At 40.2% G+C, this 19,014-nt stretch overlaps 1 protein-coding gene across 5 annotated transcripts in view; it reads right to left on the reverse strand.

Annotated features, from left to right (window-relative positions):
* Nucleotides 1-9,942: 9,942 nt before the first annotated feature.
* Nucleotides 9,943-19,014, reverse strand: part of LOC105484485 (quinone oxidoreductase-like protein 2) — a 31,576-nt gene continuing 22,504 nt past the window's right edge. For 3 of the 5 annotated variants that reach the window (XR_989004.2, XR_989003.2, XR_989006.2), the window contains one exon: nucleotides 9,943-11,915. The gene's annotated coding sequence lies outside the window, so the exon portion shown is untranslated. The remainder of the gene's footprint in view (nucleotides 11,916-19,014) is intronic. The other 2 variants (XM_071076101.1, XM_071076104.1) reach the window with 1 other exon arrangement.

Here is a 19,014-nt window from a genome sequence, read left to right on the forward strand (position 1 = left end):
CTGCTGGCACTAAGGAGGGTAAGAAATCAAGAGGCCAGAATACTACTTGCATCACCAGCTTCTCAAACCTGGCCACATTCTAGAATGACCTGGGAACTCTTAAAAAATACATGTGCCATCTGGGCATGGGGTCTCACACCTGTAATCCCAGCACTTTGGGCAGCTGAGGCAGGTGGATCACTTGAGGTCAGGAGTTTGAGACCAGCCTGGCCAACAGTGAAATCCCGTTTCTACCAAAAAATACAAAAATTAGCCGGGCATGGTGGTGTGCTCCTATAGTCCCAGCTACTCGGGAGGCTGAGGTGGTGAATTGCTTGAACCCAGGAGGCAGAGGTTGCAGTAAGCCAAGATGGTGCCACTGCACTCCAGCCTAGGTGACAGAGTGAGACCCTGTCTCAAAAAATAAAATGAAATAAAAATACACATGCCTCCAACTCCCCAAAGATTCGGGCTTAATTGGGTAGAAACAGGGAAAGAGGAGGAGAGAAGTTTAATGGTGGGCATTTTTAACCCAGATAATTCCAGATAATTGTAAAGTGCAGCTAGGGATGGGACTGACTGACTTGTGGACAATGCAATCACCAAGAGAAGAGGTGAAAAGAGCAAAGGAGAGCCGGCAGGGGCTCAAAGCTTCACTCAGTGGGAAGAGTGACAGCAGGCTGGTGGGAGGCCACAGCACAAGAGGCTTACACAGATTCCCATGGCCTGTGCTTCCAAGCTTGGGGGAGGGTTAGGGAGGAGCAATAGCCTGGGAGTGGCCACGAGGAGCAATGTGGATACCTACCCCACCATCGGGCCCCGGTACATTTAAGGGGTATCCCCCTGTCTCCAGGAGCTAGTCAGGCATCATTTAGAGCATAACAGTGAGGTTGAGGATATAGAGGAAGGGGCGGGGGCTCAGGCACCTGGGAGATGAAGTCAAATAAGGAACCATACAGAGCTGTGTAGGGGAAAGGCCCGGGAACCTTATACTCAGGTAATCACCAGGTAGGGCACAAAGGGACTAGGATCAAGGCCTTTCAGGGGAAGGTAGGTAACCTATTCTAATTAGAGCCTCTCTTTTGTATTTTATTTAGACTCTTGGGCAGCGTATTAGTTTTCTGTGGTTGCCATAACAAATTACCACAAACTTTGTGGCTTAAAACAACAGAAATATATTCTCCCACGGTTCTGAAGCCTGGAAGTCTGGAATTGAGGTGTGGGCAGGGTCACGCTCCCTCTGCAGCCTCTAGAGGAGAACCCTTCGCTGCCTCTTCTGGCTTCGGGTGGCTCCCAGCCAGCCTTGACATTCCCTGGCTTGTAGCTGCATCAGCCCACTTTCTGCCTCCATCTTCACACGGCCATCTTCCCTCTGTGCAGCCACATCCCTCTCTCTCCTCACGAAGACGGCAGACACTGGATTTAGGCCTCGCCCCAATCCAGTATGGCCTCATCTTAACTTGATTACATTTGCAAATACTCTATTTCCAAATAAGGTCACATTCACATATGCCACAGGCTAGGACTTCAGCATATCTTTTGCGGGACACAATTCAACCCACAGCAGGCAGTTGGTGAAAGCAATGTGACATCCGGGAATGGGGTTCCCACCTGAATGACACCGGCTCTTTGGGCCACTGTGAATTCCACTGAGAACGTGTCACAACCAGAAGAGGGTCAGCCATAGGCCTCCTTTCTGGCCCTGTGTGTCAGGGCAGGGGAAAGACAGTCTCAGCAGGCACACACACAGCTCCATGGGCCTCCTCAAACCCGCTTGAGAGAGAAAACAAAGCTCCACCAGGAAAATGCATCCCCACAGTGGGTAAACAAGTCAACTCTCTGTTCATAGCAGGTCAGCAGTGTCTTTGAATACACGTATTGCATATATTTGATGAGAAACCACAATTTGACAAGAGAATGAAAGCCTAAAAAATGTCCTGCTAGCTCATCATTAGCAACAATCAGTGAAATTGAATCCATCAAGACAACAAAAATAACGTGTGTTGTATGGCAGAACCCAAATTTCGTTAAATGGGTAATGTACTCCATCCATCAGTTATCAAGAATTAAGTGCCTAATATTGCAATGTTAGCACAAGAAAAATAAAATGCACAGCGCCCTCCTGTGCTTAGCCACTAGTTGGGGATGTGAAGAAACTAGAGCCACATGTTAAAGACACGGTATAGTTAATTGTTAAATTGCATGATGTAGATAGACTCAACAACACAGAAATACAAAAATAGGAGAGATCAAAGATTGAGGATTACTCAAATTGGGCTTTCTGGAGTTTGGTAAGTATTTCCATTCTGTATATTCCAGTCACCAGGCTGGCTGGACCCTAAACCCTCTACATTCACCCTGTGAGAGTCTCAGCATTCCTGTTTTACAGGTGAAGAAACCAAGAATCACGGACATGAAGTGACTTGCCCAAGGTCAGATAGCAAAAATTTCCAAGTCGAGAATTGAGCACAAGTCTTTATCCCCAACTCCAAGGCTTTTTCTACAATGCCCTGAAGGATGAGTAGGGTCTGGATAGGTAAGGGAAAACAAGAAGAGTAGTTCATGTATGGGAAATAGGATTAATATTTTATTATTACATTTAGCTCATCAGCTCCTGAGAGCTGGCCTGAATCCCCAGATGAGAAGCGGCTGTCAGTCTCTTAAAATAACTGCTCTTAAAATATCTGGGTCAGTGAGAAGAGGATCACAAGGTCTCCTTGTGGTTATTTTTAACTTAAAAAAGATAACCTTTGAAGCAAAAGAGAGGATAAAAATGAAATTAATAAATACATCAGAATTTTTACAAGCTGAAGTCAAAAGAGAACTGTTCTATAGGAAGAGCAGGTTATTGACCCTGACTTGGAAGCTGTAGGGAGGTATCCCTGGTGGATCACAGTGGTTCCTGGCTCCATCAGATCTGTAAAGGGTGGACTGGAATCAGAAAATGGACCTGAGACATGAGCAGAAATGCAAAGCAGGAGATGTGCAAGGGCTAGTGCCACTTCCTCACACTGCCTCCAGAAAGGCACTGCCCTTCACCCTTTCTTGAGAGAAGAAAGGGGCGAAGAAATTCAGCAAACCTGCACCTTCTACCACTAGCTCTCGCAATTTTCAGAACAAAAGGAAAGGAAGGGGAATCTTTTAAGCAAGCGTGGTATGTTACGTGAAAGTGGCACTAATTGACATGTAAATGCTGTTTAATATTGAGAAAAATATTCTGACATGTAAATGCTGTGTTAATATTGAGAAAAATATTCTGAGCACTGTTTTATGTTTATTGTGACAAATTAGCAATAACATGAACGCCCTGCACAGCTTTTCCATCAAGTCAAAGGTTCTAGGAATGAGGAAGGAACTCTAGTTGTAAGCGCCAGAAAATATGTTTCCATCAAAGGGAGAGGTTCCTGCAAAGCACCCCACTGTGTCACATGTCAAAGGCAGCACATGAAAACAGTAGGTTTCCCTCAGGTCTGAGGTAAGACAGGCACTTTCCTGCACTGAATCCCACGCCGGGGAAAAAGTATCGGATATAATAGAAGTCCAGCATCTAAGGAATTGACTCCTTGGTCACATCTCTAATCCAAGACCTGGATTATAGCAAGTTTCACCGTTTGCTGAGCATCATTGAAGGAAAGGACTAACACATACAATGCAGCAAGTCAAATATGCGAATCTATGGTGATCTGAGGACTGAATTGCTATGGGAGTTCTGAGGAAAGAAAGATCAATATAGGCTGGTTTCACTGAGGAAATGAGCCTTCAAATGGGCCCTGAATGGATACAACTTGCACAGAAAGGGAATGACAGAATCTTGGTACAGGGAAACTTGTTCCTCCAGGCTCTGGCATGCACCACAGACACCATGGTGGACAAGATGCATCCCAATCCCCACTTTCATAGAATTCATAGTCTAGCAGTCTCCTTAGAGAAGAGGGTACTGGTGGGTCATGACAAAAGCTGGCACTTATCTAGGGTCTATGATGTGCCAGGCATTATGCTAAGTGCTTCACAAATATAATCTTATTTGATCCTCATAGCAACCCAATGATAAGGCCATTACTATTATCATCACTTTATGCATGGGAAACTGAGCTCACAGACCTAATTAGTGGTGAAGCGAAAATTCAAATCCAAGGTTTCCTAGCTCATGAGCCATTCTCTTTCCACTACACCACATGGGAAATAAGATCAGATGAGATTGTATGAAGTAGTGCTTGAAAGTCAGGTGAAGTAATTCGTATCTGCTATGGAAGAGATAGGAAGTTATCTGTTATCAGTTCTCTCTTCCTGCGACTGTGTACCCCCTCTGTCAAAGTCATATTCCCAAGAGATACACATGGAGCTTAAAGGATCCTCCTGGTAAGACATGCTTCCCCTGCTCCCAGATCTCCATCAGCTTTCCCACCTTAGTGAACTACAATATTTTTCTCTCTCCCTTAAATCCTAAACCAATGATAGCCATAGGAAACAAGTACCCATGGTTTTTCTCATCCAGCTCCTGTACTGGCCTTTTTCAGGGTTCCTAAGCTCCTGGAAGTTACCCAAGATCAAACACTCCCCATCTTTTAAGTGGCATCTTATCACCCAAAACATCTAAAGGACAAGAAAGATGTTTGCAAAGTTCTCCCTACCTTTAGTTCTTTAGTTTACCCACCAGATCTTCCCAGAAAGGGAAAGGGGTATCAGAAAAGGGGTGTCTGTACTTTCTCCACCTCCCTAGAGGACCAGGGATTCTTCCCTGCCCTCCATCCTCTCTATTTCTGAGTTGTGAGTACTGCTCCCTCACTAGGCTACAGTCAGGAAGGGCACAGTAAAGCTCATCCTACCTGAAGGGCATAGAACTGGAAATGTTACAATAAAAGAGGAAATTCTTAAATTTAAAGGATAAACCTATTTATCAATGACAAAACACTTTCAGAAACATCACTTCATTTGAATCTCTCATAATAGTTAGTTGATACTACCTTCCCTCCTCCTTTTGTTAATAGATGAGTAAACTGAGGTACATAGAAGAGAAATGATTCTCTAAGGTCACAGAGGTAATACTTGCAGCCAGGCCCCTGAGCCCAAATTCTGTGCTCTCTGCTCTCCAGCAAGTACACTCAGGAATCTTGATTTAGATAAGGATGCCAGACAGAGGCAGGAAAGTTTAATAGTCATTCCCTATCATCATCCTAACAGATTAGCAAGATTTAACCAAATAGTTTTGGTTTCTTTTTTTTTTTTTTTTTTTTTTTTTTTTTTTTTTTGAGACGGAGTCTCGCTCTGTCACCCGAGCTGGAGTGCAGTGGCCGGATCTCAGCTCACTGCAAGCTCCGCCTCCCGGGTTTACGCCATTCTCCTGCCTCAGCCTCCCAAGTAGCTGGGACTACAGGCGCCCGCCACCTCGCCCGGCTAGTTTTTTGTATTTTTTAGTAGAGACGGGGTTTCACCGTGTTAGCCAGGATGGTCTCGATCTCCTGACCTCGTGATCCGCCCGTCTCGGCCTCCCAAAGTGCTGGGATTACAGGCTTGAGCCACCGCGCCCGGCCTTGGTTTCATTTTATAATCTCCTATGGATCTATCCTCTAACAATATAAATCTCTTACAATATTTGCTTTTGTTGTATATGTTCTATATGTTTACTCTTCTTCTGTTAAAAAGTGCTATTTTTGCTTTGCCCTAAAACTATTGCTTTAAAATGTTAAAGTTGTCCTTAGTTCTTATGCTCTGGGATTTAATACGTTCATATTTTTATACTAGGTTTTCATTATCTTATAAATCTCAATCATATTCCCCCCTCAGCCTGTGTCTTTCTTTCCAGAATGAAAAGTTCTAATTCTTTTATCTTCGCTCACAAAGAATGCTCTCTACCCTCTTGATCAACTTACATGTCCTTCTCTAGACCTTGTCTGGCTCTGTAATTCTTTGAGGTACATCAGATCACTGGGATCCCATCAGTCTGTCTATTCTTCTGTATAAAAGAGCACAATGACTTTAGCTAAAATGTAAAAATATTTGAGGGACCATTTTAAAAATCAAACAATTCTTTTGCTCCATGTCAGCCCAGCATATGCTGAAAGAAATATACATCTTTTGCTCTAATAAAATGAAATGAACTCTGAAATGAATTTAAATACACTGGTAAAAGTCAACCTTGTAATCTATTATGAAAATAACTCGCAAAGCACTTTTACATACCTTATCTCATTTGACCCTCACATGAACCACGCAAGGTAGAGAAAACATGTGATCCTTATTTTTCACATGAAAAAAGTAAAAAAGGTAACTAGACCAAGATCAAAGAGCTGGAATTAGAGCCCCAGTCCCTGGCCCTTCATTAAGAGGATGGTGCTTTTGCAACTGTGCAATGCATCCTTCCTTGTGTTCACTTGGCACTTATTTTAAATCACCAAACTACCCCTTCTAAGACTTTTAGTGGTAAACAGCACAGTTATGAAATATTCATTCCATGGTTCTATTGAAAGGAAACATGTTCAAGGCTAATCTATACCCTACTCTTTTCTCACTCTACATACTCTCCGTGGATAATCTCAGCCACACCACAGACATCAATATTACCTTCATGCAAATGATTCCCAAAGTTGTATCTCGAGGCCACATCTCTCTTCTGAACCCCGGACAGGTATTTAACATGTCCCGTAAATCTCAGTATTTACAAAACTTAACCTTTTGCCCCATCATAGCCCCTCTCCACTGCCAAAACCCAATTTTGATGTCCCTCTTCTCAAACATCTAGGAGCTAGGAGTCATCTTGACATTTCCCTCTCCTTTCCTCCTCCTTAGCCCTATATCCAATCTAACATCAAATCCTTTCATTTTCATCTCCTGCACAGCTCTCCCTTCTGTCCATTTATCTCCTTCCCCATCACTACCACCTTAGTCCAAGATACAACATCTTTCATTTGGACTTTAATGAACTCCTAGCTGTCCTTTCCTCTCCAATCCCTTCTCCCCACTATAGTTGAAGGGATTCCAAAAGGCCATTTTAGTCATGCTGCCCCTGTTCCCCCTCTGCTTACAGCACTTCAGTGGCAGCCCTTGCTTATAGGGTAAAGTCAAAACTCCCATAACTTGTTTGCACATCCCTGCCTAACCTGGTCCCCACTGCCAGCCTCATCTCACAACAGTTGCCTTCGCTTCTCAAGCTTCAGCCCCACCAGCCTTCTTTCAGCTCCCTTTATTCACTGTGCTTTCACTACCCACAGGGTCCGGGAATATTCTTCCCTTTCTTCCATATCTAAATCGCTAGGATTAAATTCCTAGAAGCTTCCATCTTCAGATAGAGGCTCAAAGGTCTTTCCTCAGGGAATGTTTCTTGACCTTCCTGAGTTGAATTCCTCCATTAGACCTCGGATGGCACCAGTTTAGCATGATTTTATATATTTGATTAATGTCTGTCTCCCCCACTAGATTTGTAAACTTTTGCTCACATAGAGGCACATTGATAAATGCTTATGTGAATAAGTTCACTAATAAGGAAATGATTATGTATTATATATTTCCTCACTATGGAATACTAAGCAGCTGCTAAAAAGATAACTCTTTATACTAATATGAATGTCTATATTTTTAATTTATAACAGCACATTACAGAACAGTATGCATACTATTTTTAAAGCTTATATATGTATATCTTTATTTTTAAAAAATCTCTGTTTATGGGGGGTTGTGGGGGCTGTATTTAAAAAGGTTTGCAAGACTCAAGACTAACAACAAATTGCTTGCAGTACTTTCCCTGGAGAATGGAAATGAAAAAAGAAAGAGGAAAAATAGGATAACAATTTCTACTTATAAATTTCTGGGTTGTTTGACTTTTTCCAGTGACCATATGGTATTGTTGTAATTATTTTAACAGTGCCATTTTTTAAATGATGATGTAGTTCACCAAAGTTCAAGAAAATGACCGTTTTTAAATACAGAGAGAAAGAGGTGAAAAAGTCACTTTTTACATGATTCCTCAACAAGGATACAGTTCTAGAAACAAGTTAATTTCCAAGTCAGACCTTCAATCTACCAATAAGCTCTGATGAAGAAGCAAAATGGAAGAGAACAAATGGAAATGCCAGAATTTGTTTCTTTAATTAGGTCTTCCCCTCACATCACTTTTACAAACAAAAGAGATTTGAAAAGTCATTGCTGGCCTGGCGCGGTGGCTCACACCTGTAATCCTAGCACTTTGGGAGGCTAGGATTGATCATTTGAGGTCAGGAGTTCAAGACCAGCCTGGCCAACGTGGTGAAACCCTGTCTCTACTAAAAATACAAAATTTATCCAGGCGTGGTGGTGTGCACCTGTAGTCCCAGCTACTCAGGAGGCTGAGACAGGAGAGTCTCTTGAACCTGGGAGGCGGAGGTTGAAGTGAGCTGCAATCATGCCACTGCACTCCAGCCTGGGTGACAGAGTGAGACTCCATCTCAAGAAAAGAAAAAAACAGTCATTGCTCCTTGATTCCTTTATATAAACTTAGAAAAAAAATAAGAAAACGAAATAATAGAATGAATTTTTCTTAGTTTACTCCAATTGTTTTAAATTAAATACAATTGAATACATGAAGGCACTTCACTATCCTTTGCTTCTCAAATAACAGCCCTTATTATCTTTACCATAACTCAAATAGAAAAGGTCGTTTTCTAAATTCACACAGATTACAGAGGAAGGAGCAGGGACAAATATACTGGTGATGCATAAATAGGATCATTTCACAGCTAATGGCAGAAAACCTCGTTTTGGTTTGGAGAGAAGTATGTGCAGGTGGAGAGACCCACAGTTACTGAAAAAGGGGAGGTGGGCGTGTGGGCATGATTCTTCCAGCAGCAGCCTACGAGGAAGAGCTGGGAAAAGTCTGTGAATATAGAATAAATACTGTCACTTGGAGCTGCATTGATTCTTTTTTCAGACTAACTAATGGCTCAGATGGTAGAATAACCAAACGATGACTAAAATATGACTCAAATGCTTTCAAATCAAATCACTCCAATGAAACAGGAACAGAGGCAAGCAGAGAACAGGTCATTAGGGGTTCTAACCAAAACTTGTTAAATCGGAAAAAACTCATTCTCCTAAATGACTGTCTCTTTCTATTTAAGTCATTTTGATGTTAGTGAACTGTGGACAATAGATCTTTATTATTTGTGACACCTACTGATCAGCTGTCAGCAGCGGAAAAGGCAGCTCCTGGCCGGGCTCATACATTTTTCCCAATCCTGATTTGTCTTCTCTCCCACGATCTATCCAGCGTGTCTTCAGTTATGCCAAAGGGTGTTAGGAAACTCTAAAATATGGCTCAAACTTTACTTTCTTAATATTTTTGAAAACCAACTTTCATTTAAATATAAAAGTAGTTCATATTAAGATGAAATGGGGTTGGGGGAAGGGAGGTGAGAAGAAGCCTATTATGAAATGGAATCACAGGGCATGAAGCTCCCAGAAGGCTGAAACACACCCGCTGAGATTCGGAAGAGGCGGCAGCAAGTGTGCTGGCCCTCATGGAGGCATCACGTGGCCCACAACACACACGTGGGTGATTTCCCTGACATCTTTCTCCTCCCCCTTCCTTCTGCTAATTTCTCCGTTTCAAATTCTTTCCTCAAATGTTAATCCTATTTTATCATTCTATTCTTCAAAAAACATATATTTTTTTCTAAACAAAGCCTCTTACCACATTTATTGGAAGCGGACTTCATCAAGAATAAGTGGAAGTACCCACATCTCCCTATTGTGTCAGGTGCCTGTTTTTATCCTCATGCCACCTCCTCCTTTCTGAGAATTATCACTCATGCAGTAGGAGGAATACAGCACAATGCTTAGCACCCAGCAAAAGTACAGGACCTCTCCCAACAAACCAGGACTCCGGCAGAGACTGGAGCTGACTCCAACCTAAGCTAGGCACGCTACACACACTCCCTGTTCTCCTCCCTGAATGGATTCACTTAGAAAAGAGGATAACATGATTTTTTTAAAACTTCTTTTATTATTGTAAGACATACATGAAATTTATCATTTTTACCATTTTTAAGTGTACACAGTTGAGCAGTACTAAGTACCTTCCCACTGCTGCACAACCATAACCATCACACACCTCCAAAACTTTCCATCTTCCCAAACGGAAACATTGTACATTAAACAATAACTCTCCGTTCTCCCCTCCCACCTTGCAACCAACATTCTACATGTTGCACGTTGAGTATCCTTTATCCAAAATTCTTGAGACCAGAAGTGTTTTAGACTTCAGATTTTTTCAGAGTTTGGAATATTCACATTATGCCAGTTGAGCATCCCAAATCCAAAAATCCAAAATCTGAAATGCTCCGATGAGCATTTTCTTTGAGCATCACGTCAGCATTCAAAAAGTTTCAGATTTTGGAGCGTTTCCCATTTCAGATTTTGGATGTCAACCTGTACTTTCTGTTTCTATGAATTTCACTATTCTAGGTACTTCATATAAGTGGAATCATATAGTATTTGTCCTTTTCTGTCTGGCTTATTTCACATATAATGTCTTCCAGGTTCATCATATTGTAGTACATGTCAGAATTTCATTCCTTTTTAAGGCTGAATAATATTCCATTATGTGTATACCACATTTTGTTTATCCATTCATCCATCGATAGACATTTGGGTGTTTCCAAAGCAACATATTCTTAATTTAATCCCGCATTTTAAAACTTACAGGTAATTTAAATTCAATTCAACTTACTGTTTATTAAGGGTAACTCACTATGGGAAGTACTGTGGGAAATACAAGGGTAAATCAGACATGGTGCCTGCTCTCAAGGAACTTATGATACATTGGGAAAAGAGAAGAGAAAGAAGTAGAAGTAACCAGCATTTGCTAATTGCTTGCCATATGCCAGGTGCTTTACCCAATCACTGCTTGTATAGCTCCCAATGACTCTCTAAGTTAGATATTGTAATATCTACTTTATATAGGTAGAAGAATGAAGGCACTGAGACCTTAAGTAACCACCTCCAAAGCTGGGATTTAAACTCATATCTTGGATTCAGAGGCCTGTGTTCACTCCACTACACATGTCGTTTCCTATGATTCAAGGCAGAATGTGACAAATCCTAGGGAAGCTACAGGAAGGTAGAAGAGGAAGAGAAGAGACTGCTCCTTGCCTGAGGGTAAAGGCACATGACAAAGGCAGGTCTTAGAGGTCAGGAAGGCTTATGTTTGACAGAGATGGAGGGTGGAAAAAATTGCACAAGCAGGGCAAAATGAGGGAGGCAGGAAAGTTCAGTACATACTTAAGGCTGGAAAGTGGTGCGGGGAAAAATCACAGTCATAATGAAATGCTAGCTCAAGGGGTCTGAACTCCACCATCAGGCAATGGTGAGCCACTGTAGTTTTCTGAAATGGGCCACAGTCAGAGCTATGCTTCGGGAAGATCACCATGGCAATAATGCATCACAAGGATGGAGGGGGTGAGAGTAGTTTAAAGGTAGGAAAAGCAGTTAGAAGGTCACTGGTGATAGCAGTTCAGGCTTAATTAGTCAGAATGGAGAAGAGGATATGGACATGAGAGATATCTTAGAGGTGGGAATGACAGAACTCGGCAATCACTGCATTTCATAATGCATTGAGTAGACTGACCATACACCCTGGTTTGCCTGGGATATGTTTTCCTGATGTAATTACTAATGGCACCCTTTTACTCTCAAAAAGGTTTGGACAATAAACTATATAATCATACTAGTTAAGAGTTGATTCTGTTGTAACAGAATCAGAGGTGACGCCAAGATTTTAAACCTGGATTAGTAAGGAAAGTGGTAACACCTTTGGAAACACAGAAGGGAAATCAGGTTTTGGGGAAAGATGTGGAGTTTTGATCTGGACATGTTAACTTTGCTGCTCAGGCGAGGATTTATTTAACAGCGAGAAGCACCTTGCCCATGGATTTCCCCTGTTTCACATGAAGGAAGGCATCATTGACCTAAAACAAAATGCAAAAGAATGTGGTCAGATTTGCATATATGGATATTTCAACAAACATTTGATGCAGTATCAATTAATAAAATAACTAAAGTATTAAGATGTATCTCCAATGAACCATAAATAACTATGCAACACTAACTAGTTATCACAAATGCAAAGGAAAACAATAACATTGAAGAATAACCTCAGTATTTCTCTCTGTCTAAATGTATAATTATCAGTGTTGTCAGATAAATGCCAGATGGTAAAAAGCCCTAGGCCTGTCCATACGCCACTGTAAGAGAGCTCTGTTTTCCAGCTTTTGAAAGAATAGAGCCACTGGCAGAAGAATCCGTATCTTTATGATTAATAATTTTTGTTTTTTTATTAAAATTATCCTACTTCCTATGTAACTGAAATTGTAATCTATCTTGAATCTTTTTTAAGGAAGTACAAGGTTACAAAACATATATTTAAAAGCAGCTACAGTAATCAAGGCAGTGTGATATTGGTGAAAGAATAGACAAACAGATCAATGGAATAGAATAGAGAGCCCAAAAATAGACCCATACAAATACAGTTAACTGATCTTTGACAAAAGGGCAAAGCAATTCAGTGGAGACAGAACAGTCTCTCAACCAATGGTGCTGGAAAAACTGGATAGCCACATGCAAAAATATGAATCTAGATACAGACCTTATACTCTTCACAAAAACCACCTTAAAATGGATCATAGACCTTAAATGTAAAATGCAAAACTATAAAACTTCCAGAAGAAAATATAGGGAAAAATCTAGGTCACCTTGGTTTAGCAATGCGTTTTTAGATATAGCACCAAAAAAGCACAATCCATGAAAAAAAAAAAATGGGTAAGTAGTCTTCATTAAAGTTAAAAACTTATGCTCTGCAAAAGACACTGTTAAAAGAATAAAAAGACAAGCCATAGTCTGGGAGAAAAATCTCTGCAAACACATATCTGATAAAGGACTTGTATCTAAAATATAAAATATACACAGAATTTTTAAAACTTAACAATAAAAAGCAGGCAAAAGATCTGAACAGACACTACACCAAAGAAGATATACAGATGGCAAATAACCATATCAAAAGATGCGCAACATCATATGTCACTAGGGAATTGCAAATTAAAACAACAATGAGATACCACTACATACCGACCAGAATGGCTAAAATCCAAAACACTAACAGCAAATGCTGGTGAGGATATGGAACAATAGAAACTCCCATTTGCTGCTAGAGGGAATACAAAATGGTATAGCCACTTTGGAAAACAGTTTAGCAGTTTCTTACACAACTAAACATATCCTTACCATACAATCCAGCAATTTCACTCCTAGGTATTTACCCAAATGATCTGAAAACTTATGTCCATATAAAAACCTGTACATAAATGTTTATAGCACCTTTATTCACAATTGCCAAAACTTGGAAGCAACCAAAATGTCCTTCAATAGGTGAATGGAAAAACAACCAGTGGTACATCTATACAGTGAAACATCATTCTGTGATAAGAAGAAATGATCTATCAAGCCAAGAAAAGACGTGGAGGAACCTCAAGTGCATATTTCTAAGTGAAAGGAGCCAGTGTGAAAAGGCTACATGCAGTCTAAATCCAACCATATGACATTCGGGAAAAAGCAAAACTGTAGAGACAGTAAAAAGATCAGTGGCTGCCAGGGATTCAGGGACTGGGGGTAAAGATGACTATGTGGAGCCCAGAGGATTTTTTTAGAGCTGTGAAGCAATTAAATCTAGACAAAAAGCAATTAAATCTAGACAAAAGTGATAGTAGCATGACAAATGTGGAAGGAGACTTTTGCAAAGTCTCAAACTAACAACTAGCACTTTGCTGCTCAAAGGGTGGTTCAAGAACCCCAGTCTTCTGCATCATCTGGGAGCTTATAAGAAATGCACAAGCTTGAGTCCCATCCTGTCTTTGTTGAATCATAATCTGAAACTTAATAAGATTCCCAGGTGGTTTGTATGCACATCAAAGTTTGAGAGTCACAGATTACACAAGGAACGTTTGCAACTTAGTAAGAAAAAGACAGGAAGGCCAGGCATGGTGATTCATATCCGTAACCCCGGCATTTTAGGAGGCCACGCTAGGAGGATCGCTTGAGCCCAGGAATTGGAGACCAGCCTGGGCAACACAGGGAGACCCCATCTCTATTAAAAAGTTTTTTTACTCAGCCAGGCAAGGTGGCACATGCCTATAGTCCCAGCTACTCAGGAGGCTGAGGTGGGAAGTCATTTGAATTTGGGAGGATTGCTTGAGGCCCAGAGGTAGGCTTCAGTGGACCATGATTGTGCCACTGCACTCCAGCCTAGGCGACAGAGCAAGACCTCATCTCAAAAAACAAGAACAAAACCCAAAGACAGGAAGCCAAATAGGAAACTACACAAAGAGCTTAAATTGCAATTCAAAGCACTGGAAACCTGAATGGATACCAAATATATAAAGAGATACTTAAATATATTAGAAATCAGGAAAATTCAAATTAAAATAGTAAAATGCCACTTTACACCTTATCAGTTTGGCAAAATTCTGAATGTTGGACATATCAACAGAGTGACAAATAAACAAGAATTCTCATGTACTGCTAATAGAGGCATAAACTGGTCGAGTCATTCTGGAGAGTAACTGGCAGTCAAATTAAGTACACATCCATCCTATGACCCAATAATCTACACCTGGGAAAATAACCCCAAAGTGACCTTTGCACAAGTCCTTAAGGTTGTGCAATAAGGCTGTTTACCACCATACTGATTATTATGACTTGACTAGGGCACCAAGTCAACCTCAAAGTTTATCAGTACAGAATGAATCTGTAAACTGTGGTGGATGCATACCACGCACCATGATGTAGCAGTGGGAAGCAATGAACTGGATCCAGGAATGGCAACACAGATGGATCTTTAAAAGACTTTAAAACTCACTGAGTGAGTTTCATGTATGAAACAGAACAAGGTCTAGTGCAAAACGCCATTTATGTAACTTAAAAAGAAATTAACACACAAATTAACTCTATTTGTTTTACAAGGAAATGTGAATCAAAAGATACATACCCAACTCATCACAGACTGGCTCAGAAGGTAGGAAAAAGTGGGGAGAGGCAGTGGGAAATGAGGGTAAAGGGAATAAGTAAATACAGACGTTCATAAATATACAGACATAAAAAACAAAAGATCAGCTTTCCATGGCCCAACAATGAAAATGTACTTTGAAATGAAGATTATGATTAATCAACCCTTTCCATTTGAGATTCTCCAAAAATAAATAAATAAATAAATAAATAAATAAATAAAATAAACTAAAAGAAGTACAGGAACAAATCAATCATGGCAATCTCTCTGCCGCATGAGATTCCTGGTTTCAAAAACATCTGTCTTTCAGAGCCCTGTGCCTTACAGAGACCTTTCCCGTCTAAGCAAATTGAGACTCTCGACGAGGAGGTGGAAGAGGTCTAAGACAGATGTTTGAAACACTCATCCCCCCGTCAGTCATTTCCAGGTGACTCACAGCTGCATCACTCTCCCTGTCAGTTAGAAGTCACTTGTTCCCAGAGATGTGTCATAGCCCAACAATAGAAAATACATGAGAAAATAAATATTATTAAAGCTAGTGATACTTTTCACCTGGCATCCTAAGGGAGTCAAGGATCTTCTGCAAATAAATGTTAACATCAAAAGAAAGCTGTCCCTTCAAATGCGCAAGCTAATTTTAATCATTTTGCATATAAGTCTTTATTAAAATGTATCACATATTTCCGCGACTTCTGTCACAGAGAATACTGGGGGAAAGCATCATCTTCTTGTTCCATGACTTGAGCATTTCAAAATTTTGAACATCCATTATTTTACCTTCTGTTTTTCCGATATGCTGTCACCTCTCCATGTCCAGTTGCCACTTCTGTTGTAACTGTAGCTACTTCTAAAAATAACCCAACTGTGTCCCTTTCTACTTGGTGGTCTCTGTCTGGGCTGGGAACACAGACTCTCGGTGGTGTTAAGAACTGGAAATTTAATAAAAGTGATAGGGCTCTGAGTGAGAAACTAAAAAGTAAAATGCACGGCTTTAGACCAGATTCTTTTGATAGCTACTTCAGATGGCCGAGGGACGCTTTCCTCCTGGATTCTACAGGCTGTGTTACAGAGAGGAAGACTGCACAATACTGATGCCTAGGTATAATAGATACACAGGCTGTTCCCAGCACCCTGGTTTTCTGCCTTCAGGTGGATGAAGCCATAATTAAATTTGTCTCTGGAGATATGCAACCTGGAATTTGCAGCAAGATAAAAACATTGCTTTTGTTTTGGGATATGAAGTTTCTGCTGTTGGAATTTTTAACTAGTTCATCAATCAGGAATAACCAAAGTAACATAGAGTTTTCTAAATATATCATATTGATGTGTGCATTCATTAGAAACGGGCTCTCCCCCTATCACAGCACTGTCCTGAGATCTTCCCAATTAAAAAACAAACTCCTCATGGGCAAGACTAAATCTTACTTTTTATTGACTGACATACAGTAAATGTTTGGTGAATAAAATCATGAATGAATGAATATATCTGAGATGAATGGGATTGGGTTTTTTTCTAATAGTTTTTGGAGTACAGGTGGCTTTTGGTTACATGGATAAGTTACTTAGTTGTGATTTCTGAGATTTTAGTGTACCCATCACCCAGCAGTATACATGGTACCCAATATGTAGCCTTTTATCCATCCCCCAAATCTTCCCCCACACTGAGACCCCAAAGTTCATTAATATCACTCATGCCTTTGAGTCCTCATAGCTTAGCTCCCACTGATAAGTGAGAACATACGATATTTGATTTTCCATTCCTGAGTTACTTCATTTAGAATAATGACCTCCAGCTTCATCCAGGATGCTGCAAAAGGCATTTTTTTGTTTGTTTGTTTCTTTTTATGGCTAAGTAGAATTCCATGGTGTACATATACCACATTTTCTTTATCCACTCGTTGGCCATTGGGCACTTAGGTGGGTTCCATATCTTTGCAATTGCAAATTGTGCCACTATAAACGTGTGTCCATGTCTTTTTCATATAATGACTTCTTTTCCTTCGTTTTCCCTTGGGTAGATACCCAGTAATGGGATTGCTGGATTGAATGATAGTTTTACTTTTAGTTCTTTAAGGAATCTCCATACTGTTTTCCATAATGGTTATGCTAATTTACATTCCCACCAGCAGTGTAGAAGCGTTGCCTTTTGACCACATCCACACCAATATCTATTGTTTTTTAACTTTTTAATTATGGCCATTCTTGCAGGACTAACATGGAATCTCACTGTGATTTTAATTTGCATTTCCCCGATTAGTGATGTTGAGCATTTTTTCAAGTTTGTTGGCTGTTTGTATATCTCCTTTTGAGAAATATCTATTCATGTCCTTCCCCCACTTTTGATGGAATTATTTGTTTTTTGTTTTTTTTTCTTGCTGATTTGTTTTGAGATCCTTGTAGATTCTGGATACTAGTCCTTTGTCAGATGCATAGTTTGCAAATATTTTCTCCCACTCTGTGGGTTGTCTGTTTACTCTGCTGATTATTTCTTTTGCTGTGCAGAAGCTTTCTAGCTTAATTAGGTCCCATCTATTTTTCGTTTTTGTTGCATTTGCTTTTGGGGTCTTAGTCATGCATTCTTTGCCTAAGGCAATGTCTAGAAGAGTTTTTCTGATGTTGTCTTCTAGAATTTTTATGGTTTCAGGTCTTAGATTTAAGTCTTTGATCCATCTTGAGTTCTTGAGTTGATTTTTGTATAAGCTAAGAGATGGGGATCCAGTTTGTTTCTTCTACATGTGCCTGACAGTTTTCCCAGCACCATTTATTGAATGGGGTGTCCTTTCCCCAATTTATGTTTTTGTGTGATTTGTTGAAGGACAGTTGGCTGTAAGAATTGGGCTTTATTTCTGGGTTCTCTATTCTGTTCCATTGGTCTATATATCTATTTTTAAACCAGTAGCACGCTGTTTTGGTAATTATGGCCTTGTGGTATAATTTGAAGTTGGGTAATGTGATTCCTCCAGATCTGTTCTTTTTGCTTAGTATTGCTTTGGCTATGTGGGCTCTTTTTTGGCTCCATATGAATTTTAGGATTTTTTTTTTCTAGTTATGTGAAGAATGACGCTGGTATTCAGATGGCAATTGCATTGACTCTGTACATTGCTTTGGGCAGCATGGTCATTTTCACTATATTGATTGTTCCCATCCATGAGCATGGGATGTATTTCCATTTGTTTGTGTTATGTATGATTTCTTTCAGCAGTGTTTTGCAGTTTTCCTTGTAGAGATCTTTCACCTCCTTGGTTAAGTATATTCCTAGGTTTTTGGGAGGGGTTTTTGGTTTGTTTTTTGCAGTTATTGTAAAAAGCGTTGCGTTCTTGATTTGATTCTCAGCTTAGTCGCTATTGGTGTACAGTAGTGCTACTGATTTGTGTATAATGATTTTGCATCCAGAGACTTTACTGAATTCACTTCTTAGATCTGGGAGCTTTTTGGATGAGTCTCAGGGGGTTCTAGGTATACAATCATATCAGCAAATGGCAACAGTTTGACCTCCTCTTTTCCAATTTGGATACCTTTATTTCTTCCTTTCACCTGATTGCTCTAGGACTTCCAGTACTATGTTAAATAGAAGTGGTGAAAGTGAGCATCCTTGTCTTGTCCCAGTTCTCAAGGGGAATGCTTTCAACTTTTCCCCATTCAGTATGATGTTGGCAGTGGGTTTGTCATATATGGCTTTTATTACTTTGAGGTAAGTCCCTTCTATGCCTATTTTATTGAGGGTTTTTATCATAAAAGGATGCTGGATTTTATCAAATGCTTTCTCTGCACCTATTGAAATGATCATATAGTTTTTAATTTTTTTATGTGATGTACCATATTTATTGACTTGCATATGTTAAACCATCCCTGCATCCCTGGGATGAAACCCACTTGATCATATGTTATTTTTTTTGATGGGCTGTTGGATTTGGTTATCTAGTATTTTGTTACGGATTTTTGCATCTATATTCATCAGGGAAATGGGTCTGTAGTTTTCTTTTTTTGTTATGTCCTTTCCTGGTTTGGGA

The sequence above is a fragment of the Macaca nemestrina genome, chromosome 1 (genome assembly GCF_043159975.1).
Source record: "Macaca nemestrina isolate mMacNem1 chromosome 1, mMacNem.hap1, whole genome shotgun sequence".
NCBI classification, from domain to species: Eukaryota; Metazoa; Chordata; class Mammalia; order Primates; family Cercopithecidae; genus Macaca; species Macaca nemestrina.